We start from the raw sequence: 18,019 nt of genomic DNA on the forward strand, positions 1-18,019 counted from the left end.
CTCATTTAATGTGCTTGGGGCACAATACTTCAGGGTTCCAACTGAAATCCACAGGGCCTCTCCACCTTAGTAGATCCTGAACTCCAGTTTTGTTTATCAAGCCCTGTGAGACCACTACCAGCTCTGATGAACTTCTCAGCCTACCATCCATAGCTTTTACATGAAGGATATCTGAAAGGAAGAGAGACCAAATTCTGAGCTCCCTTCTCTGGGCTTCCATTCTCTTCACAATCTTGGTTCATACATTTTCTGTGCCTTATTGGTTATTCAGTTTCTTCAAAGAGAAGTATTATGTGTATGTTGGGAGTGTGAGTGTGTGTGTGTGTGTTTCTCTGGGGGGAGGTTGATCTAAAGCCAGTCAGCCATTGCCTGAATCTTTTGTTTAAAGTCAAAAATAGTGGTGGAATACAAGTAGCTTTTAAAGAAGTATTTATCAACCTCATACATTTATTTAGAAATTTTAAAAAATAAGTAAATAATTTAACAAAAATTTAAAAGTTTAAAGTTATAAAAAATCAAAATAGCCTCAAATAAAATGTAATTAAGAACCTTATAAAGATAAAAGCAAAAAATGATGATGGAGTTAGCCACAAATGAAGCAAATTTTATCAATAAAATTAAAAGCTGTGCTCTTAAAAAGAAACAACAGTAAATTTAGAAAAATGGCTATTATAACCAAGAAGAGAGAAAAGACAACATTATGTTAGAAATAAGAAAATGACTACAAAAAAGAAATGACTTTTTAATAGATTTGCATAGAAGTTGGTTAAGTGACTCAGAAAACCTAGATGAACTGGATTATTTTTTAGGCAAATTTAAATCTCAAATTTTATTCAAGAAATAGAAACACTGAATAGAAATTTATCGTAGAAGAATTTTTTAAAGTGATAAATTATCTATACCTGAAAAAGCATCAGGAACAAACACTTTTTATAGATACATTTCACCAAACTTAAATACCAGGCAATCCCCATATTACATAAACACTTTCTCATAGAAAGATGGAAAGCTTCCCAATTTATTTTATGAGGCTGGTGTAACCTGAAAACAAAATCAAACAGGGATAGCTCCAAAACAAAACTAACTGCAAGTAAATCATAATGACGAATAAGATGCTAAAATTTCTAAATATTACATTAGCAACCAAATCTTATTAACCAAATGAAATACTAATCCCAAGAGTTAAATATCTCCAACACGAGAAAATCTGTTTTTGTTCATTCTTACTATAATTCGCTAAAGGAGAAAAACCAAATGATCGTCTTATTCAATATTTAAAAAAAAAACACCTCTTGATAAAATTCAACACCTGCTTAAAACAAAAATATGCCAGCAATAGAAATAAAAACTTTTAGAAGAACAAAAACTCCTGACATATATAAACATATAAAATTAAAATCCTTTATATGACTAAAGACACTATGAATAAAGGAAAGAAAAATGACGGCTGAAAACAATATAGTTGCAAGGACAGATACAGAGAGAACACCTCCAAATGATTAAGAGAAGGAGAAACATGACAAGAAACATGCCAACCTGCGCATAAAAATTGAAAGAAATTGTAAAATAAAAATTTATTAAAATTTCTAATGGGCTTATGTGAAAAAATGTTTACCAACACTGAGTCATAGAATTGCAGCCTTCAGTGGGACACCATTTCCACTGAACAGTTTGACAAATATTTGAAAGATCCATAATGTCCAGTTTTGAAAGACCATTATTAGTGTAATTGCAGTTTTGGAATAGAATCTGGAAGAATTTATTAAAAATTGTCTATAATCTTTGATCCTGCTCTTCCACTTTTAAGAATCTATCACACACTTGCACTTGTGTAAATAGTTATGTGTCCAAAGTGTTCGTTGTAGCATTGGTTTTTGTAATAGAGAACAAATGGATTAAATATCTATAGGTACGTAGTAAACAAATTAAGGTATATGAGGAATGGTTTTCTGGGAAAACTAAGCAGAGGTTAGAAAGAATGGTTTGCTAATGTGGTAATCACTGTTTATCTGCTGGTACCATGTTAAAAAAAATGTCAGTGATTGAGGGCACCTAGGAAGTGGTCAGAGTGAAAGAAGGATTTGGACCCAAAGGAAGCATTTTCCTTCCAGCTCTTGGGTCTGAGTACCATGGGTAAGGAAGAAGCAGTGGGGAAGTCTCTAGCACGCTACTGCTCTGAGGACACACAGTCATTTTTACACAAGTGGCACTTATATTACTCATGAAGAGCCCCTACCTCAAGGTCTTCCCGATGGCAGTAATCATTTAGGATAAATTATGTCCAGTAATAACCTAACTTCGTTTTCAGAAATCAGTTCACTGGTCTTCCCAGCCATGATCAACATTTAATGGGTTTTTAAAAACCAGACTGATTTTCAAAATCTCTTATGGCCCAGAGAATAAGAATAGCTAGCTTGTGGTTTAACTACATTTAGATTTTCTGTAAACTCCAGTGGAAGACCTTTGGGTGGGGCATGCCAATTGTGACTGCATTGCTAGAAACACTTCACATTTCCCTTCTGGATGGACTGGATTTATGTGAGCAATTTAAAAAAAATATCAGTAGTTACACTGCAATAAAATAAACTTTTAAGTTAAGAAAATGTTGTTTAGGGGGATAGCAAAGAAGACTGAGAAGGAGTTACGGAATTAGGAAAAAGCCGGGAAAAGGAAGTATTCATGAGAGATGGTTAATTGCCTACAGCTACTGAGGTAACAGATATAAGGGAGATGATTGTAATGGGGTCAAAATCACTTCTTATAAAGCAAATATTTTTAAAAAGAACATCATTGCACTCAATAACTTAATTCAATTTGCTCTGGATCCCCCATTTCTTTGGGGGGGGGAGTGAAAGGAAACAACAAAAATGAAAGTACTTAACACTTGCCTATGCATTTATCTCAATCTTCATAGATGTAACCTCTTCAGGAATCTGCCCTGCCACCTCATCTTTTGCAAGATGGTATCTAAGTGAAATGACGCACTTACTTAGCCTCATCATGAATAAGAAAATATTCCTACTTTCCTTGTCTTTCATATTTTCTTTTCTTTTTTTTTTATAATTTTTATTTTGTTATATTAGTCACCATACAGTACATCCCCAGGTTTTGATGAAATGTTCCATGATTCATTATTTGCGTATAACACCCAGTGCACCATGCAATATGTGCCCTCCTTAATACCCATCACCGGCTATCCCAATCCGCCCCCCCGAAGCCCTCAGTTTGTTTCCCAGAGTCCACAGTCTCTCATGGTTCATTCCCCCTCTCTTTACCCCCTCTTCATTCTTCCCTTCCTTCTCTTACCGATCTTCCTATTTCTTATGTTCCATAAATGAGTGAAACCATATGATAATTGTCTTTCTCTGCTTGACTTATTTCACTTAGCATAATCTCCTCCAGTCCCGTCCATGTTGCTGCAAATTTTGTGTAATCGTTCTTTCTGATGGCTGAGTAATATTCCATTGTATATATGGACCACATCTTCTTATCCAGTCATCTGTTGAAGGGCATCTCAGCATATTTTCATTTAAGCACTTCTACTCTGTGCCAACTTTATTCAAGGTCCTGGGGACACTGTAGTGAATACAGAAGCAAAATTCACGGCCTGTACAGAGTTTACACTCTGGGGAGAATCATTGCTGGTCTCTTTTGTGGTTGGTCTGGCCTGTGCCCTGTTGTTCTCTGTCCTCTGTTGTTCGGTTAAACCTGCCTGTTTTTGTTGTTGTTGTTTTGTCCATTTATTTCGCTTCATTTTGTTCTCTGTGTGCCATCAAGTTACCACCATTGCCCAAATTTGTGATTTCTCCCATTTGCTTGAAATATGAGGTCTTTTTTTCTTTTTTGGATAGGACATGAGTTTGTGACAGGCAGGCGCAGATCTGACCACGAAGTGTTATCCATAGACCCCGTGTATTTGAACTTGAGCTATATTGGCTCGAGCTCTACTGTCTCTTTTACATTCTGCATTTGTACTTGAAGTCATAGTCTCCTATTTTGTTAGATAGTATCAAGATACAAAAGAAATTAAAACCATACTCCCCAAATTTGAAAATGGGATAAGATATATCCAAATGATGAAATACTACATGACGGTTAAAAAGGTTGTGTATGAAGAGTTTACAGTAACTTGGGAAATAGATTTTTGGAGAGAGATAGAGACTTTGGTCCAAAATTAGAATGTTTTTGCAGCTGCTGATGGAGAGGAGTTTTATCTACCTTGATTAAGAACAAGAAACTCTGAGCAGTAGAAATGGTACAATTTGGGTATTAAGAATTCTATTATTTGTTACCAGAAAATCAACATGGCACTGGATTAGGTTGTTCCACTAGTTAGCTTGGACTTATTTACATGGACTGTGTCCTATGGGGGATGCTTACCAGGGGCCAGACAATGAATAGGACAGGGGAACGAGTGGTTTGGGACTCCTTGGCATCATCAGCAGAGAGATCGTTGGCCTCATGCTAAATGCCGCAGCACAAAAAATGTTCCCCATCTACTTCTTCTGAGCATTTTCTCTCTTTGGAGTTATAGTTTTCCTTTTTCTCGAAAATACATATTACCTCAAGTTTCTCTCCATTCTTCTGTTTGTAATACCTAAGACTACATGTGTCTATATGAGTGAAACTATACAAATATACTAAGAGATATAAGTAAAACCTTAAAATAGAGAGACATACTTGGTTTCTGAAGAGGAAGTCTTACTATTTGCAAATTTTTCATCTTTTCCAAATTAATATACAATACTATCAGAATCCCGATGGGATAGTGTGGAGAAGAGAATAAAAAATTAAAGTTTATTTAAAAGGTTTAGAGTTGGGCACCTCGGTGGCTCAGTAAGTTCAGCGTCTGGCTAGGGCTCAGGTTATTATCCTCGGGTCCTGGGATACTGGAATCGAGCCCTATGTCGGGATGCCTGCTCAGCAGGGAGTCTATTTCTCCCTCTTCCTCTGACCCTCCCCCTTCCTTATGCTCTCTCTCTCTCTGTTAAATAAATAAAATCTTTTAATAAAAAGTTTTAGAGTTATAAAGAGTTTTAAAAACTCATAAAAGGAATAATAGTGGAAACATGCCCCATGAGGTACAGGGAAAATCTAAAATAAGAATAATTAAAAGTTGAAATAATGTAAGTCAAGAGAGAAATCACACATAGCCCAAAAAAGACCATAGCATCTTTATGATAACAGGAGAATCACAAAACTACAGGGAGAGAAAAAATTAATTAATGAATACTGCTACTATAATACATTATTTGGAAAAAAATTTAAAAACAGTAGATTCTTGTGTACTCAAAAAACTAAACATATTTGAGAAGAATTAAGTATACGTATGTTTAAAAAATCATAACAAATAGCAAAAAAAAAATGAGTCAAGATCTGATATCTGGATCGTTAGGAATTCTAAGAATTAAAATATTAATTGGAAAAATCACAAAAGAACAATTCTAAATTTTACAATGTAAAAATTAAAAATAATACTTTTATATATAAATAATTTCATTAGAAGTGATTTTCAAAATAAATTGGGGAGTATATTTATAGTAATTATAATCAAGTTTTAATAAACTTAGTACTCTTTAAGTAAATTTTAAAAATCCTATAATTGAAAAATGTAAAAGAATACAAGCAACAAATTCTAAGGAAAAAATGATAATTATACATACAATATTATATTAACTAGGATAAAATATGATTTGAAATAGTCTCATTCCTAAATTTTAGTGAGGCAGTACAGCTGAGAACAACCCTTGAAAAGCCATTAAGAATGCATTTCCGTAGCCTTCCAAAAGTGTATTTGTGATGCAGTAACTCTAAGAATCTCTTCTAAGAAAAATAAATCATAAATTTAAACAAAAAAATCTTATTTAAAAATAAAAACAAGACACAATATTGTATATTTAATTTGGCCTATATCTGGCTAGTATAATATAAAATGTATTTATTACCTGCATACAAAAGTCTAGAAAGAGGGGCGCCTGGGTGGCACAGCGGTTAAGCGTGTCTGCCTTCGGCTCAGGGCGTGATCCCGGCGTTGTGGGATCGAGCCCCACATCAGGCTTCTCTGCAATGAGCCTGCTTCTTCCTCTCCCACTCCCCCTGATGTGTTCCCTCTCTCGCTGGCTGTCTCTATCTCTGCCAAATAAATAAATAAAATCTTAAAAAAAAAAGTCTAGAAAGAAGTACATTAAATATTAAAAGGGTTGTCTTTGAGTAGTGTGATTAGAGGTAGGTTTTAATTTTCATTTTCATATTTCTAATTTGACTTATTTTTAATATTTTCATAAACTGTATTTATTAGAAATAATTTGTTTTAATACATTTTCCAATGTACATATTATGCCAATATATGAACAAATAACCATACAAAAAGATCATCCCTCCATTTAACTGTTTAAAAGGCTTCATTTGAAGGAATAACCTAATCATTAAATTTCCAGTCCTGATACAGCAGCTTTAGGGAATTAGTTTGTCATCCAAAGAGGCTTCTTAATGCTCCTGGAATCACACTACATGACAATTGACTATATTGTCAATATAAGTTTTAAGGTCAGGTCTGCACATGGATGCTGAAGTCTCACCTATGGGTAATGCAGTTCATCAATATATAAGGAAATTACCCAAGTTTTTCGGATGTAGTGGCAGTTTTAGAATGTAGTCATGATAATGAGCTATATAGCAGAGACTCAATTTACTCCATTTTTAAGCCTTAGAATTTTGGGAAAGAATGTCATGGGGAGACAATGGAAAATGGAGAAGGAAAAGAGTGTGACCTCAGAGTAGCAATCACTGTGAGCTGTTATCATCTGTAAGACGGCATAGAAGATTCAGGATAGCTGGGGGAAAATTTATTGAATATCTGAGATATATCAGCTCCATTTTGTCAGTCTTCTGCTATCATATTGTCTGGGATACATTATAAGAACAGTGTATTCCACACAGAACATACATATATCTCTGGTAATTTTGATGCATAAAGGATGAGTAAATTTTGCTATATTTAGTTATCATAGAAGTGAGTGTTCTCTGAAAGCCTTGATGTAGTCCAAGCCTCTGCCATAATTTACCAAGAAGTCTTTGGAGCCTACTTTCAAATCATGCCATCATGAGCCCTTTGAGAACCCTGACTTTCAAAGATTTTCTTCAAGATAGCATATCAGGTATCTGTCTGACATCATGGGAGCATAAGGGCATCTGTTGATGGCAAGGAGAAGACATTGGAGTTATATTCTCTGATAATGTTTATTCCACATCTGTGATTTGTGTCCTACAAGGCTCTTGGGAATTAAACCACATGTGCTGTATTTGCATTAATGGAAACTTGAGAAGGAGAGGCCATAGCACTATTAAAATGTTTAGCTTTCCCTCTCCCATCACACAGACACATGCTAATAACTACTCCCAGACTTTGTATCATGGTGTTGCAGGATGCAGCGTGGAGCGCACTCATTGTTTCAATACATGGGACTTAAAAACAAATAGCGCCCTCTCTGCCTGTGATAGTTTGCCAGGCTTTTAACTTTTTTGGTTTTTCCCTCTTTGGATCATGGTGAGGTATCTCAAATACATTCCAAAAGCACATTACCCCCAAGTCTTTGTTTCTTCTTTTATAAAGAAACTCTTGCTTTAAGGAATATTTAGAAAAGCCAGGGTCTAAGCCAAATTCCAAAGAACCACATCCTAATTCTACTTTGAAAAGGCAGGAAATAACTTATCAGAGCAGAATCCCCTACACAGGATTACAGATCACTCAGGCCTAATTGCTAAAAACATGACAAATATTCTGGAGTCTTTCCATAAGTTTAAATATTCAACTGTTAAATTATATACGGAGACATTTTAAAGCATCTTATAAACCAGGGAGGAGAGAGAGAGAGAGATGGAGAGAGAGAACGTCAAAGAGCAGAGCTTGAAGATTATTTCATCTTTCATTACTCACTAGGCCAGTGTTTTTCAAATTACATTCAAGGCCCTTTAGTGGGTGAAGAAACCAATTTAGTTGGTTGGGACCAGTATTTTTTTTAGAAATCAGTTAAAGGAAGAATAGACTAGACTAGAAATGCATACGGTATTTCATATACCTATTGTGAGGAGAAGTATTAGGTCCTAAGTTTTGTTTCAGTATATGATACACATATATGCACATATACACACACTCATAGTATATGTATTGAATATTATATATATAGAATATTAGATAGATGATAGATAGATAGATAGATAGATAGATAGGCAGACAGAATTTGTGTATCTGAGAAAGAGAGGGTGAGACAATCAGAGAAGTGGTATTAACTGACAATGTAAAATATATTTCTTACCAAGGATCTTAGCCAAAAAAGTTTGAAAGCCATCATGAGACTATACCTCCTGGGCAGTGTTTTCTTATACTTTGAAGTAAATTCTTTTAATATCTCCCTCATCTGCTTTCAGGTAAATTCACAAGCTACATATAAACTTAATCTAATTAAAACTCAAACATTTTTAGACAACTTTATGGATGTAATTCAGGAAAATATTAATCCAATGCCATGAACCATTCATCAAGAGTAGCAAATTACAAGCCAGATACTGGTTGTAATGATGGGAAAATACTCTGTTTAACGTCCTGCTCCTCATGTTCCTAGAGAATGATAAACTATGCAACGGTGCATAGTAAGCCTCAAAAATTAGGGGAGCAACTCACTGTATTGATGAACTTTAGACATCATTTATTTAGGGATTATGATTATTTTTTGGGGGTCAGGAAAAATCCAGTTAATGGCAATAGAACCACCTTGATGAAGCAGGTGAATAACTATAGTTGAGACAAGTGCTAAGGAAAAGTCAAACTGATACTATCGAAAGGAAGGGTGTCTGCTGGACAGAATACAGAAACAAAAACCAAGACGACAGAAAACAGCCCAGGCTGTTAGAGTTAGAGTGTGAGTTCCAACCTGAAATAACAAGAATATTTCACAGGCCAATTTGATAATCAATGAATACACTGAAATGGCTCATTTTCAGATACTCATATGACCATCTGCCTTGAATGCAAGTATGGATTATTGTTTGGTTACGTGTCTAGTAATTTAGGTGGATGAGGCAGATGGAAGGTGGAGTTAAAGAAGGGGGGGCAGGGAGAGAGAATCAGAGAGATGCTCAGAAGAGACCCAGTTCCTAAAAAGGATACTGGCAAAAGGACTCCTGCCAGCTGAGAGGGTCTGGTGTACTGTGTAAGCCACCAGACTAGGGAATCAGAAGCCAAGAAACAGGATAAGGATACACTTACTGAACGAAGCCTCAGCGAGTAAGGACAGGGTGTGTTTTTATTTGTCAGGACTTGAGATCATGTCAAGTCACTGTGAGGTGAGATAAAGATCTGAATTCAAATAGCAAGCACCTCACAAGGTAGCATCTAAATCAAAGGCAAGGAAGCAAGCAGCTTGAACTGTGTAAAAAGAAGGGCAAAAAGGCTGAGAACCAGAAAGCCCAGGAGACAATGGAAGAGTTGCTCTACATCAGACAGAAGTGGTGTATCATCTTTTCAGAAGAGCTGGCCTGGCACAGCCTGGGAAGAAAGAGTCATGCCGATGACTAGGGAAGTTGCAATACAGATCTAGCTTTAAGAGAATGCCTCTGCTCCTCTGAGCCTATGCTCACTCTACTGATAGATCTGCTCCAGGATCTAGCATTGCTTTACTCTTGCTTAACAGAACAAATCACTTTCTAAATTTAAAGGTCTTCTGTTATCTGAATATCACAACTTTACAGTATTAACCTATGTCAACTGAGCTTCCATTCAATCCATAACCCTTTCTTGAGGGCCCGTGGTATTCCAAATGATCTGCTAAGTGCTGGGAACACATGGTCTTTGTCACCAGGGAGTTTAAAGTGTAACAAACATCAGGAGAGAAATTTGATAAGTTTTATCGTGGGATAAACACCATGATGGAGTAGGTATGGATGAACAGAGGGATGCTTCCTTTTTGACCTACTGAGGTTAGAAAAGCCTTTCCCGAGTACGTGATATTTGGCTAGTTTCCTGAAGGAAGACAGTAAGTTTATCCAGGGAACCCAAAGCATCAAATAACAATAACCACAGTATTTTAAAGTACTATCTATGTACCAGGTACTATGCTAAATTCTTTTTCTGGATTATATCTCATATGGTCTTCACAATGGTCCTGTTTGGTATTATTATTTTCATCAAGTTAGTCGTGAGAATATTGAGACACAATGATTCTAAATAACTTGCTCAAAGTTATGTAGTTAGTAAGTAGAGGACTCAAAGAGAAAAGGTTGGAGAAAGAGAGAGAAGTTGTGAGGCACTTGGTGGTCTATATTAAAGAATTTAAGTTTATCTTAGGATAATAGGAATCCAATCAGTGACTTTTAAATGACATGTGACAGGTATGGGTTTGGAGATCATCTACCTGAAGTCTAGAGCAGCAAGTAACTTTCAAATTACATGTGGAACTCTGTAAACAGATTCTGGGGCCCTACTCCTAGGGTCTGATCTTTAGGTCCCAGTGAGCATGAGAATCTACTTACAAAGATCTCCAAGATGAAATCAAGAATTCACTAATAAGAGGATGTAGAGAATGGCTTGTAAAAACACAAACTAGCAATAGAGCCGTCAGACCAGGGATAATGGCAGCTTACACTGAAATAGATACCAAATAGATACTGAATAGGTAAAGATGTCTGAACTAGAGATACAAATTAAGGATTTATCAGTTTATAACTCAGATTCAAACAAAATGGAGTTGGTAATGTCACTCAGGAGTGTGTCCTTAAGTGAGAAGAATCAAAGCTTAGGAGAGAATGTTGATGGACACCTCCATTTAAGGATGAGTGAAGGGAAAAGAACCCACAAAGAGGACTTAGGAACAGCATTTGAATGTCCTCTAGAGATGCTATGTTCTTTCCTCCCTCTCAGCGATTGCACAAACTGTTCCCGTCACCTTCCTTGTCCCCTCCTTTCTTCTACTAAGTCTCATCTATCGTTGTAAGAACTTTCTCCAGACTTCTTCCCTGAAGACTCCAGTTTACCCTGAGAGAAACTGTGGTTTGTTCCTTAAAAATGAGTACATAGGCCCCGTGTTGAATCATAATTATTGTTTCTCAGTGTTTTCCCATGTTAGTGTTAATTGTCACACCAGATTATAAGCTTCTTAAGAGCAAAGGTCACTGCTAACTTATTTTGGAATACTTCACAGTTCCTAGAATTTGACATTAGTAGGTGTTGACTAGGCCCCTAAAGAACATTGGCTGTTGGATTGCTGCCTCCTGTTGTGTGTGATAAATATTGATCCATATGTCCCAATGTATACAAAATAGACCTATTGTCCCGGTGTAACTATTAATAATACCTCTTTTGCTTTCAAAATTATCACAGTTTAGGCAATAAATTATGTAATCCCCCTATATAGTCACTAATAATGCAACCAATATTTTTTTTAAGTGCAACACTTTTAAATGGTTCTATTTTTAACACAAATATCATTTTGGTTGGTGGGAAAATAGAGAGTATTAAGTGTTTTTGCATGTATTTAGTATGGAGTAATGTGTATGTCATTCCAAATGTCAAATGTCTCCATTATTCAATATGTTTCCTGTTGCTCAACTGACAGATGTCATTGTCTACCATATAATCACAAGTGGTTTTTTAAGTACCATTAAATTATATTTTATACACCATTGTATTATATATAATATACCACTACACTATAGTGTTTAAAATGCCAGATACTGGGGCGCCTGGGTGGCACAGCGGTTAAGCGTCTGCCTTTGGCTCAGGGCGTGATCCCGGCGTTATGGGATCGAGCCCCACATCAGGCTCTTCTGCTATGAGCCTGCTTCTTTCCTCTCCCACTCCCCCTGCTTGTGTTCCCTCTCTCTCTGGCTGTCTCTATCACTGTCAAATAAATAAATAAAATCTTTAAAAAAAAATAAAAAAACAAAATGCCAGATACTTTTTTCATGTTTGTTTAAAGATAACCCTTTTGAATAAATAGTTAGGGATTTTCTCCAATAGACAGAATTATCATTTTTGCATAGTTTCAGAAAAAAAATTTCAAAATTTTCCCTTTACTTAAGCCTAGAATTCATGAGAAAAGAGAAATTTCTCCTCATTTGTGAACTTCCTAATTACACACATGCTTAATGTATCATCATTCATGAATAATGATGCTATTTTATGGAGGGCAAAAACTAGGTTGTCAAGTACTTGGTTAAATACAATTTCAAAATTTTCAGAATCTAAAAGTGAGGTTTTACTATAGTATTAACTTTTTGAATTACATAGGTTTGGATTCCAGACAACAAAAATTCACTAGTTGAGGAGCGCCTGGGTGGTGCAGTTGGTTAAGCACGCAACTCTTGGTTTGAACTCAGGTCATGATCTCAGGGTCGTAAGATTGAGCCCCGTGCGGGGCGCCATGCTCAGTGCAGTCAGTTTAAGACTTTCTCTCCTTCTCCCTCTCCCTACTGCTCTCTCTCTCTCAAATAAATAAATCTTAAAAAAAATTCACTAGTTGATCCCCAAATCCTCACCTAATATTTGTTATTCTTCCCAGACTACATAGTGAGACGGTGGAGAAAGAATAGATACCATTCATTCTTGTGATCTACACATTCTCCAAAGGGAATTCTCAGTTTCCTCATTTCCTAGGTCAAGGTAGAATTAATCCTATGAAGATAGTTCATCTGTGCCCTGGCTAATCTGCATTTACTAGAACAGCACAGAGGCACTCTGTTTATGTCTGACAAAGTAGTTATAAATCACACTTCTTCAGATCATAAATACACATTTATCTTTAGAATGTATCAACAACCGAGTCATATTAATGTAAATATTGCACTTCTTAAATATAATGATGATAATAGAGGCTGTGAATCCACAGATTTGTGTGAGTGCTCCTTTTTCAATAACTGAAAATATTTAAGTCGCAGAAGCTTTAACATCCTATGGGGAGTGGCAGACAGATGTGTCAATAGAGTGAGACCTACAAAAGTTACGACTGTTTTTTCTGAATAATGAATAAGGCAGACTCACTGGCTTCCATGAGGGAATTATGGTACTTTTCTAAGTGGGTAGGTTTGGGTTATGCTGTCACTGGCAGCTCAGAAGTGACATACTCAGGGGATGGAGAGTGGGAGTGTCCTCAGCTCCTTCACTCCTTTCAGTGTTATCATCACATGGAAAGGGCCCTATGGTCAACGTGGTAAACAATACCAAGCGGGCAGTGGTCTGCACATTTTCACCTGTGGAAATCACCTAGCTTTCTGAGACTGGTAAAGAGATCATCATTGGGTTAGAAGTCCCCAAGACTATGGAGAATCCACTTTGTGGTGGCACTGTCATCTATTACGGGTTGGCATCCTTGTCTGAAAACTGTCTTGGTTGTAATTTTACTTGAAGAGTAAAGCACAGATTTTAATATGTATCTTCTGTTCTCTGAATGTAAAAAAATATAAAATACACCTACATTCATTTCTAACTGTCAGTATTGTAATTCAGCAGATTTCTGTTTTTCCCTGAAATCTGGAGTTGAATTGTCTTGAGCCGGAAGGCATTCAAGCTGCTGTTTTTCACTCAGCTATATTTCTCTATAAGCATCTAATTGTTTCAAAAAGTGATGTACAGTATGCAAAACCTAAATCTAATGCAAATAAGTCTGTACAGCACTAAAGTTAACAGGTGTTCTCATTAATGTAAGTAGACATGGAACAATTCTTGAATGTTTTATAAACACTCATAATCATGGCCAAATATGTTACAATAGCATGGAGATACATACTGCAACATCTTTTATTCTTGTTGTGCAATCTCAGCATTTATTAATGGGAAATGTGTAAGTAATAAACTTGTGGTGACAATACCCATTTCTGCATAAGTCACTGTATCTTTAACTAGCTAATACTTTTAAATAAAATTCTTGGTAACATAACAATTACCACTTGTCCTCCCACAGTTTGCTTGTTAATAGTGTTTTAGTGAAATTAATGGGTGCAATGTTAATTGACAAGAAATGAGCACCTTTGCATCACCGAGGTTCTTTAAAGACTTGATCCATTAACCTAAGTATTAACTCTTGAAAATCTTAAACTTCCATCCAGTTTTTCACATTATCAACTCTCAGTCAGAAATGTCCATACATAATGTAAGATGCTTGGTTCATCTAGTAGATTATCCCTGCAGAACACATGGTGGCTTTGTAATATAATCAAGAACATTCTATTCTAGAGATATGTATGGAAATATAGACCCACTCTTGGTGCTTCCTGACTCCAAGGCTTCCTAACTCCTGGCTCCAAATTTAATCCTATTGTCTGAAGTCTAGGACTTGTGGAGTGATGGGAAAATATAGCCTCAGACTGCGATTCTCAATCTTTGTAATAGATTGCCTACTCTACTCTAATAAAAGTAGTATTAGTAGATGTCAAAATAAACTACTTACGTTACCTAAAAGAATGCAATGGTCTTGCAACCTTCAAATTTTATTACAATGGCTGCCTTTCATGAAGATGGAACTGAAGGTGAAGAAGGAATCCCCTGTCCCTCCCAAAGCCAAAGCCAAAACAAAGGCTTTGAAGGTCAAGAACACGGTACTTAAAAAAGTCCACAGTCACAAAAGAAAGATCTTCATGTCACCTACTTTCCAGCAGCCCAAGATACTGCATCTCCAAAGGCAGCCCAAATATCCTTGGAAGAGAGCCGCCAGGAGAAACAAGCTTGACCTCTATGCCATCATCAAGTTCCCCTTGACTACCAAGTCAGCCATGAAGAAAAGAGAAGACAACAACATGCTTGTGTTCACTGTACATGTCAAAGCCAACAAACACCAGGTCAAATGGTTGTAAAGAAGGCCACTGATGTGGCCAGGGTTAACACCTTGATCAGGCCTGACGGAGAGAAAAAGGCTTATGTTCGGCTGGCCTCTGACTATGATGCTTTGGATGTTGCCAACAAAATTGGGATCATCTAAACTGAGTCCAGCTGGCTAAATCTAAATATAAATTTATTTACCATAATTTTTTTTTACAGTGCAGGGTGAGTTAAATATACTGTGGCATATCAAACATTAGCATTTAATGTATTCACTGAAATGTAGAAGGAAGATAATGTTCATCTATTTATTATTTACTTAATGCCTCTTAGGTGTAGGTTGTGCAGCCACACATTAGAAGACAATTGTCCTTGGCTTCAGAGTGAATATAGTGTAGTAGTGGGATCAGAGAAATCAACAGAGAATTGCAATGCAGACCAATATTTCTTATAATAAAGTATGATCAAGATATCATGGCTGTGCTTAGGAAGTATATCTATTTCAGAGAACCCCTTTCTGAAAAGGTGACATCTAAATTGATCTGAATGATGTGATAGAGGAAGTCAGAGGGTTCTGGGCAATGGAAACCTATTCTATGAGAAGAAATGATAACGAGGATGGGACAGTTCGGGAACAAAAAAATTTCAATATGGCTGGATCATAGAGATGCAAAGGGAAATATAGAGCAGGGGGCTGCAGTGTGGGTAGGTGGCACAGAACACAGGGGCTGGCAGGCTGAATTAAAGTTTGCCCTGCAATGTAACATCTGTGGGTAGTCTCAGAATGATATCAAGCAGAGGAATAGGATGATTAGATCCAAATTTCAGAGAGATCACAATGGCTGCAATATGGAATATGGACTGGAAGAGAAAGTGTGGATAAGATGGTGGAGAAATCAAAAGATAGTGTTATTAAATCCATGTGGGAGATGATCGTAGTGTAGATATTTATATGCATAAAAATTTTAAATGACATGATATTTTCATTATAATATAAACACATATAAAATGTTAATTCATGCATCAAAAATATTGAAGGATAGACAATAATTTAGTATACTTTGGAGTAAGGAAGATTTTGTATTTATACTTTTTTACTTGTTAAATTTTTAAAATTGGGCATTACATAAATAACATAATGAAAATCTTCCCAATTTGAAAATAGTGGGAGCTGCAGATTTCCAAATGTCATGGGACTAAATGAGTAATTTTGCACAGTGAATATAGCTCAGATTAAAAACTGATCTGTGATTGGCAGTGACTGATTGAATGGTGGGTACCAGGAAACATGAGTCCTAGGTTGATTAGTTTATCTAGAGGCAACTACTCTCCCCAAGTTTAGAAATTAACGTTAACAGCAACAAAACTCTAAGCTGATATCTTTATACACCAACTGCTTCGATTAGTCACTTTTTCTGTCGTTTTTCATATGAGCACCACAGGCAAAAGTTTTGGTGTAGCTGACTGCAAAACTGTGGAAACTGCTAAACTATCTACTAATTACTTAGATAGTATTCTTTCATGAATATTGAGAAGACTGTTTCTCAGTACTTAAAATATTTTCCTACTGATAAAAGAATGCACATGAGTTTTTGTTTAACATTTGTGTGATTGAAATAAATTTTGGGTTTGTGTATTTCGTTAAACAGAAAGGTAGAGTGGGCAAGTGATAGAGACGTGGATGTTTACTATGGGGTTAATTTTATTATGCAGAACAAATCTGCATGCACCAAATTATTTGGGTGTCAAAGGTACAACTCAATTTCAATTAAAATGCACTGTTTCTTGAAAGGTTGTCCTTAAACCTTAGATTTTGGAATGCACTTGAGATCTTTTGTGTGTGTAGCCCAACATTTCTTTACTTTCTATTAAATAAGAAATTGCTTACGTGGGTAGGTTATTTTGATATGATGACGTCACTGAGGGTTTCAATAAATGTACGTGCAACTCAATCAACCCCAAACACATTGAAAACATATCCAATAAACATCTGGAAACTAATGAACACACATTTGTTAACACAGGGGGAGTTGTGGGAAATTCAGGATCCATTGGTGGCCTTATTTAGTAGCATGTGGATTTAAGAATATTTCATGGAGTCAGAAGAAAGAAAGGGTAATTATAGCATAAGGTTCAACATCTTTAGATATGTAGAACATTTTCCGTTGCTTAAAACAAATATTCCCTAAGAAAGTATAAAACATTTTTCTGACTTGCAAAGTTTTTGCAGTCTATCATTTAAATTACTTAAATAAAGGGAGCTTTACTGCTCCCCAAAGCTAAGAATATAACACCCTCCATGCATATTAGCTTGATCTTCCTGACAGACCAGAAAAGTGTTTGTGTGTGCCAATTAAAACAAAAATGGATCCCTAGTGGCTTGTTCTTCACGCAACTTCTGAAGACTGCTATCATTGTTTGCTAGGGTAACCCTGCATAAGGCTGCTATCCAAAGTAAACAAACTTTTCAAAACTTTCATGACAGATGGGGGTTACAAATGCATTTTAATAAGAGAGTTGCCAAAGCAACTTTTTTTCTTATAATCAGCATATATTTACTTAACATCTAGCAACATTGGGAACACAAGGCAGATACTTTCTCACAAAATGTTTTAATAAGAAACATTTTTGGAAAGACAAATTGAAGACCTTTTACTTCTAACTGATATTTTACCCATAGTTTTATGTTAACTTTGCTCAACGTGTTAAGAAAAATGTTAGGAGTTACTCAAACCAGACTGTAATTTGAGATAGACATGCAGCATGATAATGTAATTCCATTGGTGGTCACAAACACCTTTGAGACCAAGTAATTTAACTATTAGTATAACCATGACAACCTTTATTTGATCAGCTATATCAAATGGATACTTGTGGAGTGTGATGCAAGATGAAAAAAATGTGAATCTGGGTTTTTTTTTTTTAAGCATTATTTCTTCAATTTTAGGCCTTGAGTTCTCACTATAATGTAGCCAAAATATATAACTATATTTCAATTCAATAAAGATAGAGCCAAAATTAATTTCAAAAAAATAATTCATATTCACTTCAAATGAACTTGGTATATTTTGACATAAATTTTTATATTTACTTAATTTAATTCAAATATAATGACTTCATCATGAAGTCCGAACTGTCTCCAAATACAATAGTAATTAAATTCCTTTCCTCCTAAATGGGTAATCCACTTATTTGTAAAATCACTGCAGTCAT

The 18,019-nt window shown here is 35.8% G+C and overlaps 1 protein-coding gene and 1 pseudogene across 3 annotated transcripts in view; both read left to right on the forward strand.

The window, feature by feature from the left end:
- Positions 1-18,019, forward strand: part of ARHGAP15 (Rho GTPase activating protein 15) — a 594,053-nt gene that overhangs the window by 271,481 nt on the left and 304,553 nt on the right. The window lies entirely within an intron of this gene.
- LOC109489765 lies at positions 11,915-15,012 on the forward strand (annotated as a pseudogene).

This window comes from Ailuropoda melanoleuca, chromosome 2 (assembly GCF_002007445.2).
Source record: "Ailuropoda melanoleuca isolate Jingjing chromosome 2, ASM200744v2, whole genome shotgun sequence".
Classification (NCBI taxonomy): Eukaryota; Metazoa; Chordata; class Mammalia; order Carnivora; family Ursidae; genus Ailuropoda; species Ailuropoda melanoleuca.